Raw genomic sequence first — 22,394 nt, forward strand, 5'->3', positions numbered from 1 at the left:
GCCTGGGTGGCGCAGTCGGTTAAGCGTCCGACTTCAGCCAGGTCACGATCTCGCGGTCCGTGAGTTCGAGCCCCGCGTCGGGCTCTGGGCTGATGGCTCAGAGCCTGGAGCCTGTTTCCGATTCTGTGTCTCCCTCTCTCTCTGCCCCTCCCCCGTTCATGCTCTGTCTCTCTCTGTCCCAAAAATAAACGTTGAAAAAAAAAAGTGAGTAAATGTTAAAATAAAATAAAATATAAAATAAAATTAAATATAAAATTAAATATAAAATTAAAATAAATTAAATTAAAGTCAGAACAAGCTTATCTTCTACTCAAAATCCTTCAATAGCTTCTCATCACTCAGGATAAAATGCAAGCAAAACCCTTGCCTTAGAAAGAGGCCTTTCTGTGATCTTCCGCACCCCTCAACCGAGTCGCTCACCTATGGCTCACCACGTCCCCCCACAACTGTTCTCTCCTCTTCCTTAAGAACTGGAGCAACTATCCCCGCCTCGCCTCAAGGAAACTCAAAAGTTGAATTTGAAGATATAATGACCAAAACTTACTGATACAAGGCAGGTCAATGAGGTATTGGTGAGAACAACATTACTGTAGAACCATATATGTACCGTAATCCCATTTACGTAGGAAAAAATGGGCAACACAAAATACATATAGAACCATAATCAGATACATAGAAAGATCTATCCATGCACATCTGTGGAGAACAATGTGTTTGCTTCAGTACGAAAAAAGTTGTGGAAACGTTCCTGAGTGTTTACCATCGAAATCGGGAGTGTTATTCTGAGTGGGGACGGCAGGAAGAGAAGTTTTTTTCCTGATGTGTCTTGCTTCTCATACTTAATATGCAAAAATTAATTTATAACTGACAGGAAAAAAAATCAAGAAAAAATTGAAAGCAAACCAGTGCAAATCTCTGTAAGACCTTAAACATACTTCTTACTCTCTCCAAGTCCCCCAGATTCCCCATTTCTAAAACTGGAGATGTTTATGCATACCCTAATTAGCAATTAACATTGAGGGTATGCTGATGTAGCGGTCAGAGAGGGCTGGGCCTTTATACTCATTCTTAAATCTCTGTCCCGCCCCACAAACACCATCAAAAACAAAATTATTACTCCTATCACACATTTGGAATGAAAAGAGGCACAATACGTGAAAGTCATCTTGTCACCTGCAAGGCAGCACATGAACTTCTGGGCTAATCATCGTAACATTTGGTTATTTCTTAGGTAACAGTAACCTACCCATCTCTCTCTCTCCCTTTCCTAAGTATAAACTACATTCCTTTGTAGCAGGAATTAGGTTTTATGCTAACTAGCTGAATTCAATCCCAAAAGTTCAAGCTCTGTTCTTTTTACCTAGAGACCCCTAGTGACTTTGGGTTGCACATGGCTATCAGAGCAGTACTTGAGCTGCAGCTTCAAAGCTCCAGGAATTATTTCCCTGAGGATACGGTCGAGTCTAGGTCAGGTCTCGGCCAGGTCTCCGAGCAGAGGTTCTACAGGGTATCCTGGTCCAGAAAGCGGGAACCCTGCCTGGCTTTGCCAGTACACTACTCTACAGCTCCTACGATCAGGAGACACGGTTTGGGGGTTGGCTCTTGTGGCACAGCAGACTCCAAAATTCTATTGCTAGCAAACCACAAGGAGCGAGAGAATCAACTGCAAAGTTTTGAGAACTGGAGAGAAAGCCCCCCCCCAAAAAAAAAACCCATACACACATAACACTTAAGAACAGCAGTGACTTCTCTATATAGCAATGATGATCAAATGAAAATGTGATCATGGAACCACACACCGGGGTGAGGAAAAAATGTAGAAAATAAATTCCTTGGTTAGAATCTTAACAGGGACTGTAGAGAACCTCTATGAAGGATTCATATACCGGAAGGATTTACAGAGGTTCTAAAAGGTGGGTTAATTAAATTGACGTATACACCTGAGTCTGGGTGGGGAGCGTCAGTACTCTAAATAATTTCTCCCAAATTAACTCATGATTTACTCGAAATTGTACGAAAAATCTCCATGCGAGGTGAAAAAGAAACAAAGAAACGGCACCGCCTGCTACAAGTAAGAATAAGTTGGGGGGGGCCTGGCTGGCTCTGCCAGTAGAGCGCGTGACGCTTGACGTCAGGGTGAGTCAGGGTCACGGAGTTTGAGCCCCATGTCGGGTGTAGAGCTTACTTTAGGAAAAAAAAGAAAGAACACAAGCAAGCGAGGGGGCGCCTGGGTGGCTCAGGAGGTGACTGGCTGAGGTCATGATCACAGGATCACGAGATCGAGCCCCATATCCTGCTCCGCACCGAGCGTAGAGCCTACTTGGGATTCTCTCTCTCCCTCTGCCTCTTCCCCCAGTCCTTGTGTGCTATCTCACATACATCAACTTAAAAAAAAAAAAAAGAAAGAATAGGGTGGTGTGGTTAAGGGCTCAAGAGTTTAGAGAGTTCAAGGTGAAGAAAGTAGGGTTCGAAGGATAATGAGCAAGTTCTATATTGGGAGGGAAAAGTAGACTGCAATTCTCATTCTGATCCAAACAACTGCATCTCACATGAGCTTAAAATCTTGAAATCAAATAAAGAATAAAATGATTACCTTAAAAGCCCGAAAGCACGCCTAGTGTACCTTCAATAGTATAGATTTGACTGTGGACAACTGCACGTTACTAGAGGCACTAGGCTACGAATGCAGAATATGGAAGGGGGGTGGGGGGGACTTTGGGAGGGAAGTGGGGGGTGGGAAATGGGAGAGAAGTTAGGAGAGGGAAGGAAGAGAAAGCTAAGAGAGGGAGATTCGGGAAAGGGAGATGAGAAGCCGGCGGGGGGGGGGGGGGGCGGGAAGAGCCTGGAAGAAAGGAAGAGAGAGGAGTTAGGAGAAACACGCACTATCCAACGTCTGCTGAACACTCGGACCTTGCAGGAAGCGTTCTGACGAGGATGATCTCATACTCTGCTGAATGTACACATTTATATGCTGTGAATTACCTAAATCTACCACGTGCACACGTAATAGTATTGTATTACCACTTTGTACGTTTTCATCATGAGGACAAAGTGAGCCAGCCAATGTGGCAAGTTTTGTAAATCGGGAACCGGCACTGTGATCATAGCACTGTTTCTAGGTCTAACTAAACACTTTACATCCGTGCTCTCTTACTAAGAACCCACCTTACCAGGCTGGGAATACCTGAAATAAGCCCCTTCGAGGCTTGATTTCATCATCAAGTCTTCAAGACCATTCTTTTTCACACGGGTGTCTGGACAACCCTGGGGGTGCTGGTGGCGGGGACCTTCTCGGTGCCATTCCTGTGCGGAAAGGCCCCTACGATGTCCGCCCAGGAGCTACAAGCCCAAGTGCAAAGAGAGGGGGACAGCAGTGGAAGCCGGGGGACCCCTCCGGGCTGGGCCGCAATCCGAGGCACCGTGTTGGCCCCATACAGCCCTCCTCTGTTGGTGAAGACACAGATTCTGTCACGGTTCAAGTTTTGCAGTGCATCCCACATAAAAGATACAATTATCCCCTGAAAACTCAAGGATATAGAATGAAAAGCCCTAACGACTCCAAGGATGGGTCAGCAAGGCCCACTGGGGAAACAGGCAGATGAGCACTCCCCAAGCACTGAGCACTGCAGACAGGTCTTCACAACAGCAGAGGCGAATGCAGACATTCTAGTAAAACACAACTGACATTTGTCCAGAACGTGAATGAAGAAATCCTCAAAACTCGCACTGGGAGTTTGAAACCAGCGGACGAACGTGCAGGGCCCTGTCTGGCGGGGGTCTACTGTGCTCAACAGAAATTCTACAGAAGGCATCGCCTTTCCAACAATCATGGCACCAGACAACATTAAAGCTCACCTGCAACGATCAATCGGGGAAAAATTTCCAGAAATTACCCCACAGAAGCAGAGGAATGAGGGCCATTTGCCACAGCAAATGATGCTGTAAAATGAAGACATTTAAACTGTTTCCTGGGAGGCTTGGGTGTAGACGCAGATTCTGGGATCAGAATCAACAGCTCATCTGACACAGGGCAAACTGGACGTTTGTGGGTGACGCTCGGGCACCAGGGGATAAATTAATCCTCACATCTCACTAAAATGTCCCCCAAAATCCAGAAACCTTTTATCAGAAAAGTCGAAAAAAATCCAAAAACTTTTTATCAGAAAAGTCTAAAAAAATTCTACACAGGATCAGAAGTTACACAGTAAAGCACGAAGTGTATTGTTAACATGTCTACACCACCCAAAGCAATCTACGGGTTTAATGCAAAATCCCGATCAACACACCACCAGCATTTTTCACAACTAGAACGAATATTGAGATTCGTACAAAACCGCAAAAGGTTAGGAATAAAACATGAGGCATAAAAACGTGCCCCTGGAGGGATGTCCATGGGGTTCTCCTGAGAGATGAGAGCCAGCTGCAGAAGCCATGTGCAGGACTAGGCGCCCCCACTGCGACGAGGGGCAGAGAGGAGGACATCTGCCCTTGCGGGTGTGTTTCCCAGCTCGGGAAGGCCGGAGAAGAGCTGCGGGGCGCTGCTTGGAAGGCCAGACAGGGGCACCAAATCACACCGGAGAGGGGCAGTGGAGGGACGGCCAGCCTGGGGGCGACCGCTCAGGATCCGCTCGTCAGCCTTTGCGGCATTCCGCCAGTTAGAACGTCCAACAGTCGTATTTTTCAAGGAAAGTATCAACGAACACACGTAACGAAATACATGGGAGCTCATGGTGTGCCTTTACCAAGTCCCTCCATTTCTCTAGGTCTCAAATTCTCTCCTCTCTACAAATCAGTGAACACCTGCTCTTTGAACAGTAAATGCCAAGAGCAGTAAGGACCAATTAATAATAAGAATAATAGCAGTAACGATAAGGTCAGAAGGGCGGTGCGTGCCGGCAGTCCTACTACTGGGAGGCAGGCTTGAGCCCGGGGAGTTCTGGGCTGGAAGTGCCCATCGTGTCCACACTAGATTCGGGCATCAGTACGGGCCCTCCCCTAAGCGGGGATAGTCAGGTTGCCTACGCAGGGGTGAATCTGTCCAGATTGGAAACGGAGCACATCAGTAATTATAAAAGTACCAAGAAGCTACAGAAAAAAAAAAAAAAAAAGAAAAAAAAAAACAGCTACAAAACGATGCTGAGGAAATTTAACAAAACCTCAAATCAATAGACCCACAGTTCCGTATGGCAAGACTCAGTTATTGAAGATGCCGATTTTTATCTCCTTTGCAGTTGAGAGCAGTAAATATACTAAAAAAATCCCAAAGTATGTGACACTGAGGGCAGTGCTGGCCAAGGGCACCTTCTGCAGTGACAAAAACACGCTACATTCGCGCTGCCCGAGACAGCAGCCACTAGCCACAAGTGGCTTTTAAGTGTGGAAGTGAAATTCAATTTTATTTAGTTTAAAATAAATTCAAATTTAAACAGCCACCTGTCTATTAGTGGCAGCTCAGCTTTGGGGAACTCATTCATAAAGTGAAATTAAGGGGCAACGAGAGACATTTCTCATCCTAGATACTAAAACGGAGTTATAAAACTACCAAATTCAAACTATATGGATTTGGGTCGAGTATTGACGGAGTCGGAAAGAAGTCGAAGATAAAATGCTGCCGGGGAAATTAGATATTTGTGGAAAAACTGAACTGTTAAATCCGCAATTCTCAACTGACACTCAATACGTTATACACAGGTTAGAACGCTGCACTTCAAAATGGAATACAGGCGTGCCTCGTTTTACCGCACTTCGCTTTGTTGCACATCACAGATACTGCGGAGTGTGTGTGTGTGTGTGTGCTGCCGCTGTGGTTTTTACCGACTAAAAGTGTGTGGCAACCCTGCATCACACAAGTTTGTTACTGCCATTTTTTCAACATCACTTGCTCACTGGGTCTTTGTGTCACATTTTGGTAATTCTCACAATATTTCAAACTTTTTCATTATTGTTCCATTTGTCACGGTGATCTGTGATCAATCGTTACAACTCACTGAAAGCTCAGATGATGGTTATTAGCACTTTGAGCAGTGAAGTCTTTTTAAATTAAGGTATGTACATTATTTTAGACAGAATACTGCTGCACACTCACTAGGCTACAGTATAGAGTAAACGTAACTTTTACGTGCACCGGGAAACCAAAAACATCGGACTCTTTTTATTGCGAGATTTGCTTATCGTGGGTGGTCAGGATACCTCAATACCGCCGCCGAGGTATGCCTGTAAAGCTACAATCGCTGGTCTGCAGGATTTCTATAGCGCATCTCAAGTAAGACGACAAAAATTAGAGAAGTTCAAATACAGAGCCTGACCGCTGTTTTTAAAAAGGAAGAATTCTTAAAGATTACCTGTGTGCCGGTATAGATGCGCTGTCTCCCCAAGAGTTGAGGTGGAAATGAGGGTATAGCAAGAAGCAGGGCGGAATTAAGAGGTGTGGTTGTGCATATGCACATACGTAAGTAACTTTGCTTATCAGATCGGCTTTAACAACGGATGCCTTAAAGGGGGACTGGGGGGGGGGCGGGGAGCAGAGGCTCCAGAAATCCTCAAAGGCCTTTTAAATCTTTGTACTCTTTCTCTAGGCATTTGAGCAGCGTAACTCCTCTCGTCAAAATAATTTAATTCTAAAATTGTGGGGAAACAAATGTCCCATATTTACTCTACTACCTGAAGAGCTCCAATTTTAATGTTTCATCGAATCAGGAAGAAAATGATACCTGCTACACAGAAGGGCTGTGAGGATTTATGGAGTGCTTTTTCCATTGCGCTCTGAGGATTCTCTTCTGGAACCTTGACCACGGCCGCCCATGCAACAGATGTAATCATGACACCACCTCCCTGGCAGAGTGCGCACACAGATCAAGGGTGAACCTTCAAAAAAAAATAAAGAAAAATAAAGAGTGAACCTACTTGAAAAGACAGTTGACCCTTGAATAAGTTACTGACAACACAGTGGATTTTAAAATATGTTTTGCGTATCGTATGTATTAGTGTATGTTTACCATAAAGTAAAAGGGAAGAAAACGTGAAGAAAATCGTAAGGGAGAGAAAATACTACTGTACCATAGTGAAAAGAAGCCACACGTCAGAGGACCCACACGGTTCAAACCTGTCGTTCGAGGGCCTGCTGTACTCTGCTCCACTGTAAACCAACCAACAGGCCGAGGGGTGACATTACCAAGACAGGATTCCAGTTCTAAAGCCGAGACTTACCAGTAACGTCACTGTTTTTGTATCCAAAACCCACTCCCCTTCTAGTATGTGAGTGCTGGGTGACCTGTCCCTCGAACACTTGCGATTTAAGGCCCGCCGAGGGCAGTGTTGGCGTTCACCACGACCAAACGTGTTCCCGGGCATTTGGCGTTTGATTTGGGAGAGGCTGTGGCTTCGGTCATCCCACCCGGGCACGTGTAGCACTCCGTGGGAATGAGAAGGTGGGATCTCATCTATAAAAAGCTTTTTATTTTTATTTTTTTTTAATTTTTTTTTTCAACGTTTATTTATTTTGGGGACAGAGAGAGACAGAGCATGAACGGGGGAGGGGCAGAGAGAGAGGGAGACACAGAATCGGAAACAGGCTCCAGGCTCTGAGCCATCAGCCCAGAGCCTGATGCGGGGCTCGAACTCACGGACCGCGAGATCGTGACGTGGCTGAAGTCGGATGCTTAACCGACTGCGCCACCCAGGCGCCCCCTTTTTTTAATTTTTTTTTCAACGTTTATTTATTTTTGGGACAGAGAGAGACAGAGCATGAACGGGGGAGGGGCAGAGAGAGAGGGATAAAAAGCTTTTTAAAAATCTCTAAGTGGACGGTAGCCACTTCGTTTGAGTAACAAAATGCAAATTCCTAGGGGATATTCTCTGAATCGAAAAACCAAAATAACACACTATGAAAACTACTTAGTGAAATCAGGTAGGTAGAAACCAATTGTAGACCAAGAATACAGAATATTAATGTATAATAATACATACTTCATTTATACGCACATATCACGTATGTAAGTCCTATATACGATCACGTATACAGTCATACGTGAAAGGAAAAAAAATCAAATGCACAAGAACAATCCTATTGAGTTGTTAGAATCCTATAAGGAAAACTACAAATATTTCCTAAGTCATACAAGAAGACACCTGAATGAACAGATGTGTATTCCTATTCCTTTCTGGAGAAGGTCATCGAGAGAACATGACCTCTGGTCGACCTGTGAGCTGGTCTGGGAAACGGGCAACTGACGGCTCCTCACCCTCTCCCTCCCCGCGGTGGAAGCGGTTTTCAAGGAAGACAACCTTGAGAGAAGAAGGTGGCGGGGAGCCCGCCTGGACAGTAGACATGACAGAGCCCCCACGTAAACCTTTAGGATTCTGGGCGGGCCATGAAGATGTACTCATTTTACAGCTGCCTAAGACGAGTCTTATAATAAGTCCTCTTGCTGGTTAAACCTGCCACCTACCGATCTGGAGTGGCCTGCCTCTTGCTTCCATCCATCCTTGCCCTCCGAATATGGAGGCCAGTTTCAGATTTCACGTGGGAACCCTCCAGGTTTCGAACCAACAATTACTGAAAGGGAACATTTGATATTTGTTAATGAAGCGTGGTTTTTTTTTTTTCCCTAAGCTTAATGTACATTTTACGGTAATTGCACTAAAGTCTCACGCACAAATGTCTTCACATTTGACAAAGTGGTGTTCATTCATCCCGAAGTAGACACGCATACGTACGTATTCTGATAAAATTTGAAAAGGCAAGGCTAATGAAAGACATTTACCATACCAAGCACTCATTGGCATTTTAAAGTTGAAATAATTGGCCCAATGAGGTCCGGGCTCACACGCTGACTGTGAGGTCATCAGAACGTGTATTAACGAAGAAGTGCTGGAGAAACAGCAGGACACGGTGATAAAGTGTGCAAAGTGTCACTTTTACACACCACACAACTGAAGGGGAGCGCACTCCGCCACCCCAAAATATGCCATTTTGGCACATTGGTTATTTTGAAATAAAGTTACTTAGGAAACAACCAGTGCAAGAAGAACACTCTGATCCTCCTTTGTTCCCCTGAAAGCAAGAAATAAATATGCCATGTGAAAAGTATCCTCTTTGTATCAGGAGAATAGAAGGCATTCTTACCCGAAATAACGAAGTTAGGGTAGAGAGGGCTATATAAACAAATCTTGTTATTTCCTCACTAATTTACTACCCAAATCCAAATTTCTTTGTCTTCTCAATTCTTCCCAAATGTATTGTTTCTTTGTCTAAAAGCTGCTTGCTTTGGTCACTTCTTTGAGTTTTACATTCTTCAGGGTGCAAAATTAGATTTAATTTTAAAATGTTGTATGTTTTTCTTCTGTTGATCTGTTTTGTGTCAATTAATTATTAAACCAGCCAAAGAACCTACAAGAGAAGAAGGGAAAAGTTTTCTGCCCCTATACAACCAAACGATGCAGCCTAACGGTTTTTAAATTTTACGTTTAGAACTGTAAAATATTAGAACATAAAAATTTTGACTAGGATGGACCCAGCATAGTTTGAAAGGAGGAAAGCATGTTGGTCTTCAGTTGCAAGATCCAAGAGTGTTTTAAGCCAAGAGTTGCGACAAACCCCTGTGAAATGGACATGCATAGGTGGCCAGAGACAGCTTTGTTTCCCAGAGGATGGTTACTGATCACAAGCGGACTTGCTCAGTTACTCTTGGAAGGCAGCCATCCTTTTGAAGTAGATGCAATACGTACTTAGAGTTCTATGAATTCCAGCAGGGATGAAGTAAGAAAGCCGTTAAGTGAGTACACAGTTAAGGGTGTGTCTGACAAAATACATTCACCGACAGTATCTAGACTTGCTATTTAAATATATGGGTTTTTTTTAAGTTGATTTATTTTGAGAGAGAAAGAGAGAGCGTGTGAGCAGGGGAGGGGCAAAGAGAGAGGCAGAGAGAGAATCCCAAGCAGGCTCCACCCTGTCAGCACAGAGCCCAGTGTGGGGGCTCAAACTCACAAACAGTGAGACCATGACCTCAGCCGAAATCAAGGGTCAGACGCTTAACTGACTGAGCCACCCAGGCGGCCCTAAACCTCTGTGAAAACTCTAGAACTGCTGGGAAGAGGGCTATGAGGAAACCTGCTACCTAGCCAGCCAGGTTTACTCTCTGCCGTTACACTGCCAGTCCATCACCATGGTCCCCGGAGCGTACCTGCCAGGGCCAGCCTGCACCAGTTGGCGGCAAAGTCATATCAAATCGTTTGCCTGAAGGTCCAGGTGCCCAACCGGAGCTCGAGAACCCAGGTCGGTGTCCAGGGAGGAAAGGGCCCCAGAGCATGGGCCTGCCTTATCTACCTGGCAACGTCTAGCACTTAAGGATTCTGGCGTGCTCTAACAATGCACCATATCAAAAGCACAGATGGCATTATCTGTTTTAGGCCCTGAGGACACAGCAGTGAACAGAAAAAGCTTTAAAATTAAAAACTTAGAACATGTCTGGCACAAAGTAAATGTTAAATAGGTATCTGTTAAGTGCAACAAATCTATGAACTATATAGAAAATCAGTATTTTACTTACAGACAAACAAAACTCCATCAGAAAGCACAGTGTGGGGGGAAAAAAAAGGAGCTATTTGTGACCGTGAGAAAACCTAAAATGCCTAGAATAAAGTCTTCAGGGGCGCCTGGCTGGCTCAGTCAGAAGAGCGTGCCATTCTTCATCTTGAGGTTGTGATTTCGAGCCCCATGGTGGGTGCAGAGATTACTTAAATAAACTTAAAACAAAAAAGAATGAACTCTACAGCAGTATTTGTACAGGAATAATATGAACACAAAACTAAAATTTAATGTAGAATGTGGAAGACTTGAGTAAGTGGCTATTTCAGGAATTTTCCTAAAAAGCAAGATGTTTGAGGACGTGGGGCCACCAAGCAAATGGTCAAGAAACAAATCTTGAGATGTTTTCAGTGCAAAATGGTGCTTTCATTACAGCCTGGGGGAAAGGAACCAGAGCAGAAAGACTGCTGGGCTGGCTCAGTCAGTAGAGCATGTGACTCAGGGTGTCATGAGTTGGAGCCCCACACTGGGGGTAGAGTTGACTTAAATAAAAAGATAAATAAAAAACGTTTAAAAGACTTTTTTAAGTGTATTTTGTGAGAGAGAGAGAGAGAGAGAGAGAGAGAGAGAGAGAGAGAGAGAGAGAACAAGTGGGGGAGAGGCAGAGAGAGAGAAGGAGACAGAATCCCAAGCAGGCTCCGCACGGACAGCAAGCACAGAGCCCGAAGCGGGGCTCAAACTCACGAACCACAAGATCATGACGTGAGCCAAAATCAAGAGTCAGATGTTCAAGCAACTGAGTAGGCACCCCTAATACAATTTTTAAAAAAGAACTGTGCTGGGATTGTAAGAAGTGACTGATAATATACTTTTTGGTTAGTGGGGGTTAAGGATAATGTAAGCCTCTAAGGAATTTGAAAGCAAGGTTTCCAGGACCTTGAGGGCCTAGATATTGTTAAGATTGCTTTTAGTCTGTAATGAAACCTCAACATCAAGGCAGCCATGAGTTCCTTGAGGAAGGTCATACACTCTGCAAGCCTCAGGGATTGATCAGTGGGCTTCCAGTTGTAAGAAAATTTAATTTTAGCTACATTTCTCTTTCCTCTCTTCTCATCATCTATCACATGCACCTAGTGTGTAGAAGGGGATGCCCAGGCCACAATCCACAAAGGATCTTTTCCTGGATCACCAGTGTCCATTCTGCAGCCCGACATCTGAAAGTCACAACCACCAGAGTCGAATATATGCTCCACGTCTTCAAGGAAAATGCCAACAATTTACTGAGAGGTTACAGAAAATCAAGGACCTTTCTATGTGCTTTACATGACTATCTCCTTGAGTCTACACAACAACCCTGCAGAACAGGTACTTCTATTATCCATGTCTTACGGAAATGGCATTTGAGGCTAAGAAGGTAATGGCCCCATCACAAGCAACAAAGCCCGGGTCTGAGCCCAGTTCTCCTTGACCGCAAAACACGTACCCCTTACATTCAGTGCATCGTTGGGCAACTGCCAGTTTCTCTCTCTCTTCCCTGTCCCATCACCAGTCCTGGCACAGGGAGTCTAACCATGCTTTCCTTTCCTGGCCCACAAGCGCCTTGATATCTCTGTAGTATCGCAAGTTCTTCCTTTAGCTCCAGCGTCCCTTAGATACCAGGACACAGAAGTCTCTGGAACCCTGCCACTTCTTTAGTAAATATACTATCTCCAGCCAAATCTGGGTCAGTAGCCCAGCCAAGGTTCAGCCCTATGTCCTCTGCACTCTTTTCTCCATACTTGTCCTAGACAACATCTCTGCAATCACCAGCCTCCGCTCGGCCCCGGGATTCATGTGTATGCTGATCATGAAACTCAACACGCCAAAATGCATTAACTCTCAAGCCGCTCCTCTTCTGGTGTTTCTGTATCTCTTACTGGCATATCTATCTTCCCCATTACCTGAGCTCTAACTGGCGTTCATTTGATTCCCTCAATTCAATCGGCTATTCTAGTCTTGCTCACCCAACAGCAACTCTTAGGTTTATCCTCACCTTTCTTTCCATCCCCACTGCCTCTCGCCACATACACAAAATCAAGAGTGATCTAATAGTTCTCCCTATCTTCAGCCTCTGTCTGGTCCTGTCCACCTCAGATGCTACTGCCAGTCTATTCTTCTTAATTAAATACATTCATTAATTTATTTTGGACCGTATCTTCTCATGGGAGAACAAGAATTACTAATTTCTTTTTTAAAAGGAGGTAATTGAGGGTCGCCTGGGTGGCTCAGTCGATTGAATGTCTGACTCTTCGATTTCAGCTCAGGTCACGATCTTGCAGCTCGTGAGTTAGAGCCCCACGTGGCGCCTCTGCGCTCTCAGTGCTGAGCGTGCTTCCTATCCTCTGTCTCCCTTCCTCCCTGCCCCTCCCTCACTCACATGCCCGCTCGCCCTCAAATAAAATAAAATAAAATAAAATAACAAAAATTTAAATCTAAGAAATGTAACTGGGACGCCTGGGTGGCTCAATCGACTCTTGATTTTGGCCCACGTCGTGATCTCAGGGTCACAGGATCGAGCCCTGTGTCAGGCTCCGCACTGAGCATGGAGCCTGCCTGCCTCTCTTCCTGTGCCCCTCTCCTCCTCTCACATGTGCTCGGTCTTTCTCTGAACTTAAAAACAAGCCAACAAAAAAAAAAAGGTAATTGAAGAACATACTAACCAATCTCCCCGGTGTGGCTCATACATTTTATTTCAGAAGTAAAACTAAAACTAAGTTGTAGGAGACAAGATAATTATGTAAAATACTAACAGTGACAACAGTGATTGAGTACTTATTCCGTAGCAGATACCGTATTATCACTTCAATCAATCACCAATCAATCACGGTAACTCTTAAAAGCGAGCACAGTGAGTATCCCCATTTTACAGATGAAGAAATGGAGGCTCAGAGGTAACACACTCCATATTTAAATCTAGATGACCTTGTTTGATTCCAGGGCCTTAAGGCTTACCTACATGTTACACGGATTTCCCACTGAAGAGCTGCGCTCAAGAAGTATAGGGGGTCACACAGCTTGAGGACTATACCTTCAACTGGGAGGTCAATAAGAGGTCAAAATGCTGTGAGGGTGATGGGTAACCGCCCAGGCTTGGAGCAGCCACTAGCAGCTGAAAGCAGGTAAACGCACAAGTGAGTCACAAGGGATAAAAACAAAACGTTTTCCAAACGACATTGACCTGAGCAAACCCCCTCTGCTCACTTTCTGTCCAAAGGCACCTTTCCGAAGTATACTGGGGAGACAAGAAATGGGTTAGGAGATTCTCAAGCCAAAGCCCACCAGGATTCCCTCTAGCAGACAGCCTTCCTTTCAGATCAGGTCAGCCTTCATTTTCACATTGGCTCTCCATATGCCAGAACTCTGTAGCCTGGAAATGTACTCAACACCAGCATCTGCTCTTGTCGGGTATTGTTCTATTTGATTCCAATGGAACTGTGTGTGCAGTCCAGGACATAGGGGGTAAATGAGAGAGGCTTTCAGGGAGTATGCTCATCACTGTACACAAAAATTGCAGTGTGCTAATGGAATTTAAATATCAAGAACAGAGAGGAATCTCAAGGCTTCGTGGAGGTGATGACGAATCATGAATTTGAAAAGACAGAGTCTGTTTAGTTCACTACAACACACAGTGAGTACCAACTATATGCTAGGTTATCTGGAGGCCGGGCTCTTCTACAGCTATTAACTCACGTAATCCCCTCCACAGTACTGGGGGGCTACCGTTTTTAGATGAAGTGACACAGAGGATAATCAAATGGCCCAATGTGACCCACCAAGGGAATGAAACAGCTGGGATTCAAACTAATTGGGTCTGGAGCCAGACTCAAGACATCCTTCCTTGGCACTTTAGTTATTTGGGTGACATGTTTATCTGTTTTGTGAAAAGAAATCAATTCTGATTTTATGAATGCTACCTCCTCTCTTTTCTTTCATAGGTTTTGGCTATAGTGGCAGGTTGTTTATAAGTGGTGGGTTGACTTTACTTTCAGACACAAATGTTGAGCTTTCAAAAGAGAGTCTAATCCCTATAGGTCTATAAAAGCAGTCTTTAAACAGGCTTTCCCAAGTTAAATAAAGTATGACAGACGGCAACATACTGTGACAATATAATGACGTAAACAAAAATACCCCCCCAAAAATGGTATTTGTTTCGCAAAATAAAAACAAGTTGTGAAGGTTACTCTTTTTAAATTTACATGAAAGCAAACAGGATCCAAAATTACCTCCATGGGCTAAAATGATAGAACAGTAAATTTAGCAATGCAAAAGTTAACATAACTAAATGTGAACCCAGTAACTGGACCAAAATGAAATAAAACAAGCAGTAGTATTGCCTAAGTCTGGAAATAAGGATATTTGACCAACCAAGAACTGTTTTTCTTAATTTTTTTAACGTTTATTTATTTTTGAGACAGAGAGAGACAGAGCATGAACAGGGGAGGGGCAGAGAGAGAGGGAGACACAGAATCGGAAACAGGCTCCAGGCTCTGAGCCATCAGCCCAGAGCCCGACGCGGGGCTCGAACCCACGGACCGTGAGATCGTGACCTGGCTGAAGTCGGACGCTTAACCGACTGCGCCACCCAGGCGCCCCCAAGAACTGTTGTTTTTAAAGATTTATCATTTTCTGCAAGCCCAGAATAGTCAACAGTGCGACAAAATTGCTGAGTAGTGATTATGATTTTACATTACATCAGAAGAAGCACCGTATGCGTAACAAGAGAAATGACAGTCTACTGTGTGAGGACCAGGCCTTCCCTAATGCTTTGACTTAGTGTTTAATTCCACATTCTGAAATGCTGACATGCTAGATTACATCTGGAGGTAAATGTGGTAAATGGTCAGGACGGTAGAGAGTCTGGAATCTTTGGCAATGGAAAAACTGAAGCTGTCCAGAAAAGACAGAAATCAGCAGGGGCAATATTAATGTCTTCAACTATTTAAGGGAGTATTATGCAAAAAGAACGGAGTGGCTGTGATTCAAGAGGGACAAACTGGATCCTAGCTCACTGGGTGAAAATTGTAATATGGTAGATTTTTTCCTGACATTCAAATAAACTCTACACCAGTTAGAATAGGCCAAAAGGACCTAAATGAGAAAAAGGACTTGGAAATCTCTAGAGGTCAGATAACCATTTACCAAAAATCAGAGTGTTACTCTAGAGGAAAGATCAGGCTTGGAAAATTTCAAAGGAAATTTCTGGTTCTGAGTCTCAGTATTCCTATCAGGTCTGCCCAGCAGGTATCTGAGTACAGCCTCCAAGATGTATGGGGACTCTGTCTCGTAATGTAAACTTTATAGAACTGCATGGAAAAAATGATACACCAAAAAAAAAAAAAAAGAAGAGTAGGTGACATACAGATAGGGCTGGAATCATTTCAGCAACTGTCTTTAGAAGCGCCGAGTCTCCTGAACTGGGGATAAGGGTAGGATAAGGAGAGAACTGTAAAAAGTTACACTCCCTCTATTAAGAGCACAGTCCAGTGCATGAGGTTTAGCTCTCACTAGGTGGAAAAGAGGCATCGTGAATGCGCAGAGATCGTGAGAATCGTGGACAATTCTACATGGTTGGCAACTGTGGTTATGGCCGAGAAGCTGAGCCACCGAGGGAGAACCGGAGCTAGGAATCTGGAAGGCTAGCACGTGACAGCAAGAAGGATGCCTCAGAAGCCGAAGCTGCCTTTGGAAGAAAAGCGAACAGAGAAAGGATAGACGAGACTTTGCAACGGTCCTGAAATACTGTGAACTAGAGTTGATGAACGGCCCAGGTGCCGAGGTCTGAACGTGGAGTGGCTTGTTGGCGCAGGAAGCAAGATGACAGACGGCGTTTGCTTGAGAAAACGTGAGAGGAAAGGAGGAACGAGGACTGCTTCCTTCCGAATACAAGGGGTAGAAGAAAGGAATTAAGAGTATCTGAAGAAGAACTGGAAGGGAGTAATTAGTCCATGGAAGTCTATCATGTTTAGGGAAGCCACGGAGAACCAGGTAATACGGGCTGAGCCGTCGGTATCCATAGCAACCGGTGACACAAACGGACTTCTGGGAACAGACTCTAGTTTTACTTGGGTGGCTACGGAAGCCTTTCCGAATATGCTAGAAAAACCTATTGAAGCAAAGCTTCCGGGCCCGACGGAGAGACACGGTTTGCAAAACCATGAAAACAACCCATTGTGCTTATGTATACGTCGCAAAATAAAGAGGGGGAGGCAGTGGACAGGGGAGGGGGGTAGGTACACCTACTGAACCCCACGAAGTGTCAGGAATGTGCTAGGCATTTTCACAGACATCTCATTTAATCCTCCCGTGGATAATATGACAAAAGTATCATCAACCACATTTTATGTAGAAGGAAACAGGCTCACATAGGCAGAGACCTGCCTAATGGTAAGAGAAAAAAAGCCACGTTTCCAATCTCGTCTCTGTGAGAAGGTCACAGAGCGGTTGAAAATGGAAACAAAGTATGAATGGAAAAAAAATGTCTTGGTAGGAAATGCAGTACAGGAGGGAATATTAGACTCCAGATCCATGGTCATATAGAGAGCAAGAAAGGGATTTAAAAACTACGCAAGCAAGGTAGGATGAAGAGCAATTGGCAGTGCATCCCAGGCTTACTTCCCCGGACCTGAGCCATCATCGTGGACCGGGCATAAATGAAGAATATTAAAGACAAAGGGTTCTGGTACTAACGGCAGTCGGCAGCTGCATCACTCAGCAACTCGCCTCCTTTTCCGTCCCAGCTCCTAATAGCAACAACAGACCCGGCGCGAGGCACTGGCAATCAAAAGGGGGAACGACCCAAAGTGGAGGCTGGGCAAATCCCCAAGGAAGAAAACAAAGACACAGCGATAGCTTCAGAGAGGTCAGAAAAAGCCCAAGAAAGAAGTAAAACGCAGCTTGTAAAGACACAAAAGGGACAGAGAACAAATAAGCATTGAAAAGAAAACGTGCTTCCCTGGAGTGGCTGCAGAGGCAAGCTATGCAAGTCAGTACACACAGATCCGAGTATAGATGCCAACGCTTGGAAAAGGGGTCTGGACGCTTTAGGAAGTACGGTGCCCCACTGCTCTAACAATTACAGTGATTAAGTAATACAGAGCCCCAATTACTTTTGCGAGGAAATAGCAGCGCCGCATAAAGGCAGTACGAGCTGCTGTCTCGCCAGGAGAGACCAGAGCTGGTGTCGCGGACCCAGGAACTTAGGAGATTTTCCATCTAACCCTCTTATTCTCAGATACGGAAACGAGGATGCCAAGAGGTGGAATTATACCGTGCCCCCTTTAAAGGATTATTCAGGATGGTACGAACCTGTAAACAACAGGAAGACAGAGAATTGCTCCTGTCAAGACCATGGCTGAACATTGGAATTGGGAAGTCCCAGGGCACCTGGGTGGCTCAGTCAACTGAGCGTCCCTATCTTGATTTCGGCGCAGGTCATGATCTCACAGTTCATGGGACTGAGCCCCGCATCTTGCCACTGTCAGCCCGGAGCCTGCTTGAGATTCTCTCTCCCTCTCTCTCTCTTTGTCCCTCCCCTGCTCGCACTCTGTCTCTCTGCAAATTAACATGAAAAAATCGTTATTAAAAAATAAAAAATAAACAAACAAGGGCGCCTGGGTGGCTCAGTCAGTTTGGCGTCCAAATTCGCCTCAGTTCGTGATCTCAAAGCCCACATTGGGCTCTTTGCTGTCAGTGCAGAGCCACTTTAGATTCTCTGTCCCCTCTCTCTCTGCACCTCTCCCACTTGTGCTCTCTTTCACTCTCTGTCAAAAACTAAAACATTTAAATAAAATAAATAAATAAATAAATAAATAAATAAATAAATAAATAAATAAATAAATAAAAATCCCAACCCAAAGACTCCCAGTGCAAGCCCCTCACACCTTCAGCCTGCAAAGAGGAACATTCTTTCTAAAGGCAACATGAAAATGACAAAGAAAAATGAGGTTGATGCTAAAACTCTTTGAATTTAAGTGAAAAAAGAGTAAGAAAGTTCAAAAACGGCATAGAAAGGAAAGAAAAAAATTTTTAAATGCAGCTGATCTGGTCGTCAGTGTAAAAAGCAGAGATAAACAAGTCATTGTGAGTGTGTTAATATCATCTCGACTGTACTGCAGATCAGTATATTTTATGATTTATTCAAAGCTTTCTCTTTTTTCTTTACTTGCTACACTGTGATTTTCTAAGACACATGGAGCGGGAACACTGATCAACAAGGGCAAAGTGAGATAACCTAGGACTGCAAAATAAAATGCATCTACCTCTAATTTCCTACGCGCTGGGGGCAAAAACAAAAAAAACAGAAACAAAAAAGAAAACCAGAATCCACGTTCTGATCAAAACCATCATGCCAGCTTGGGTCAGGTGTGGTCAGGCTAAATTGAACTCAGAATTACTCCCGGCAGAGGGGAAAGTGTTTGCTAAGAAGAAATGTGCTTGTATTAAACTGCATGCCACCTGCTTCTTCTGACAAAGACTGCACATTATGAAACAAGCGTGAAAGCTCCTGTGGATTGTCAGTTACCCTGGAAAACATTATAACGAAACTCTAATCTGTTGTTATCAATTCTGTCGATTACATTAAAGAGAACATTACTGTGTGGCCTGGCTTTCTGGATGTTTCTGCCTTCTGACCGACGGGCCACAAAACTAGTGCGGCCCAGCGGGCAGGATCTTCTGAGTTCAAAGTAACCATCAGTGATTTCTAAATTCAACTACAAATCGGTCCAAATCATGCTGAGCCTGACTCAACAATAATGACAGGGCAGACAGTTTTCAAACGGAAGAACTGGCCGAAGCAATGAAACCCTAGCCCCTCTGTCTGGGGGCCAGTGGCCATTTCATGACGGAAAGGCTACAGCATGAAAACTGGCAAAGGATGCCTAGGGATGTTTACCCTCTGGTCTTCGTGACTGCTCTAGGCTTCAAAGAAGGGACTCAGGTCCTCCCTTGCTGTTCACAGCCTTGGCTCTGAACTATTCCATTATTTTCAATCCACGTGATTTCCAAACACCTTCTGCGCTCACTGCCTCTTTTGACTGTACTTCAGACGAGATGTCTGGGCACGGTCTTCTTGGTGCCTCTTCACCCGGGATTCAGGTTCTGCTTCTGGCTACACTGGTTTGGGTAGAAATCCCCTCCCAGTTGGACCAGGTCCTGAGAGGGCCAATCTTGGTCATACGGCCTCAGTGCCTTCCCCCTTGCGCCACCTCAGGCAGCAGCCCGTCCAAGGTGCCAACCGACACGGAAGGGGAAATAAGGCAGGAAAGAGCTGGCTTTCTGCCAGTCTTCACATTAAAGCTCCTACCGGGTTGGATTCACTGCTGGCAAAGTTACCCAGTAAAATCGTTATCACTGGCTACCAGGTCACCCATTCGTTGTTATCACTCGGTTTTCTAGACCTACGTTTTGGTCTCTGAGACCACATCCCCTGCCTTTTCACATTCTTGAGGGAAGCACCAAACTTCTGTTCTTCTGAGCTCTTCTGGTGATTCTTAAACAAAAGATCCCCAGTTAATGTCATCTATATACACACACCATTTTCTCAGATTTTTCTTTGGATAATCACGCTGGTGGTGTGTGTAGGGGGTGGTACTTCCTCTCCCTTTCAATGGGGAAACTGCCTGGTTTTATCAACCGTAGGTACCAGAGTATCCTAGATCGTGTCCTTAGAAGGGCAGAGGCAAGTTGATCTTCGTGATGACCCTGTGTGACCGGCCTGTGACATCTGGCGAGTTTCCAGCTGAGGCCAACTCTTCAGATGTTCCCAGGTGAATGGGATTTTTGGCAGACAACGAAGAGGACGAGTGATGCTTCTGGCAATGAAAAAAGCATATCCCAGGTACAGAGGTTCCAAAGGACAAGGTGTGTTCGGAAACTAATACTCCTTCGTGGCTGGAGCAGGGGGTGGTGAGTGGGGACAACACAGCATTCGAAGTCTGAGAACGAACTTGGAAAGGTCAATGGACTGCAAATGACGAACACACTGAGTGCAGTGTTGCACTTCAGCCCTTACTCTGCGGGCAACAGGAAGCCACTCGTATGTCTGAGCCGAGAAGCGGCGCGATTAGAAAGACCACTGCGGGAGGGGGGCGCCTAGGTGGCTCACTCGGTTAAGCATCTGACTTCAGCTCAGGCCACGATCTGACAGTTTGGGAGTTCAAGCCCCATATGGGACGCTGCCATCAGTGCCGAGTCTGCTTCAGATCCTCTGTCTCCCTCTCTCTCTTCCCCTCCCCTGCTCTCTCTCTCTCAAAAATAAAGAAACATTTAAAGAAATTTTTTTAATTAAAAAAAAAAAAAGACCATTTGAGTCACAGGGAAGAGGATACCCTGGAGGGAGGAAGAGACTGAGGTCAGGTACACCAGTTAGGGAACAATGGAGACTAAGGCCATGTTTAATGAAGGGCAGTTCCACAAACCCGAAGGAAGGACGAACTAAGATCCAAAACTACCACACACAAGCTAGGCAACCTTGTAAAACATTAACCTTTGGCCCCTTCCTTGCAAAATGGAGATCCTAATCCCAGTCCTGCTTCCTTAACGGAGATGCAGTGGGGACTGAACGACACCATCTTTGTGCAAATGCGGAACTGACAGAAAAGCGTTCTAGAAACAAAAAGAACGATTACTGATAATGATATCAAAAGAGTTTACATTTATATATTAATCGCCAGTCAGGTCCAGCTCTGTACCCCCTGGGAGTTCTTCCCGCCTTCCGCCAAGCCTCAAGTCCATGATGATCGCACGGAGTGACTACACTGCTGAAACAACCTGAGGGAGTGGGTCCCCTCCACTCTGTGTGCTCTGCCTTCATTTACTTCTCTATGCTCTTCCTTCCTCTCATTCCCGTCCCTCTGGCCTTCTTCCTCTCGGGTGGACTCCCTGCTTCCTTCCCTCTGCCATTCCACATGCTCCCAGTTTCCCCTGGCAGCCCACCGCCTCCCCTCCCCCACATCCCCGCCAGACCACCCTCCACTGTGCCAGCCTTAGATCGGGCTGCCATTTACTCATCCACGCCTGTGCCCCTGCTCTGTGGCTCTATGTGCTCCGGAAGAGCCGCCTGGCAGAGACCACGTTCTCCCTCCTCCTACCAGACGCACTCAACGGCAAGAGCCTCAGGTAAATGAGGACCTGGTCCCTCGCAACTGGGCTGCTCTAAGGGGTAAAATCTGTCCTGCCTGGCCTAGACTCTCTGAGCATCCTGAAACACAGGAGTAAGAGGACAAGAGCATGAGTAGCACTTACATATACGATCTCATCTCATCCTGAAGGCATCGCCACGAAGTGGGTTATATACATGCTACAAATGAATGAAGCCAAGGCAATCACAAGGCAAGAAACTTGATGAAGTTCTTCAAGGAAGATACAGTAGTCCCTGCAGTTTCTATAGCCCTTCATAGTACAAGTGGATGCAGGCCACCTCAGGGAGTGGGAATCAGAGAGTAGACCTTACTACACACGTGCAAAACGGTCTTTCAATCACAATCCACTCAAAAGTGACAGTTAGGATGTTTCACCTTCAAAATAACAGGAGTTTGTAATACGAGTTTCTTATAGGAGTTTGGATTCCCTTTGCCATGAACGAAAGCAAACCAACCCAAACGGTGTTCAGCAAAAGCAGAACTCGTCGGCTCACATACCTGCCAAGTTCAGGAGTAAGGGGGTCTTACAGCATGGCTGGATTCACGGTAAAATAATGGACATCACGGGGCGTCTGGGTGGCTCAGTTGGTTTAACGTCTGACTTCCGCTCAGGCCGTGATCTTGCAGTTCATGGGCTACAGCCCCGTGTCAGGCTGTGCGCTGGCAGCACGGGGCCTGCTTGGGAT

At 45.2% G+C, this 22,394-nt stretch overlaps 1 long non-coding RNA gene across 2 annotated transcripts; it reads right to left on the reverse strand.

Annotated features, from left to right (window-relative positions):
* Nucleotides 1-214: 214 nt before the first annotated feature.
* Nucleotides 215-22,393, reverse strand: LOC123383397. 2 transcript variants are annotated; one of them, XR_006593086.1, is made up of 3 exons: nt 22,207-22,393; nt 8,448-9,388; nt 215-6,864 (listed from the first exon to the last, which is right to left on the reverse strand). It is a non-coding gene; the product is annotated as an uncharacterized LOC123383397 (long non-coding RNA). The 2 variants fall into 2 exon arrangements; XR_006593085.1 differs by lacking the exon at nt 22,207-22,393 and having other exon boundaries at nt 8,448-8,554; nt 9,125-11,114.
* Nucleotide 22,394: the final 1 nt, after the last annotated feature.

This window comes from Felis catus, chromosome X, assembly GCF_018350175.1.
Source record: "Felis catus isolate Fca126 chromosome X, F.catus_Fca126_mat1.0, whole genome shotgun sequence".
Taxonomy (NCBI): domain Eukaryota; kingdom Metazoa; phylum Chordata; class Mammalia; order Carnivora; family Felidae; genus Felis; species Felis catus.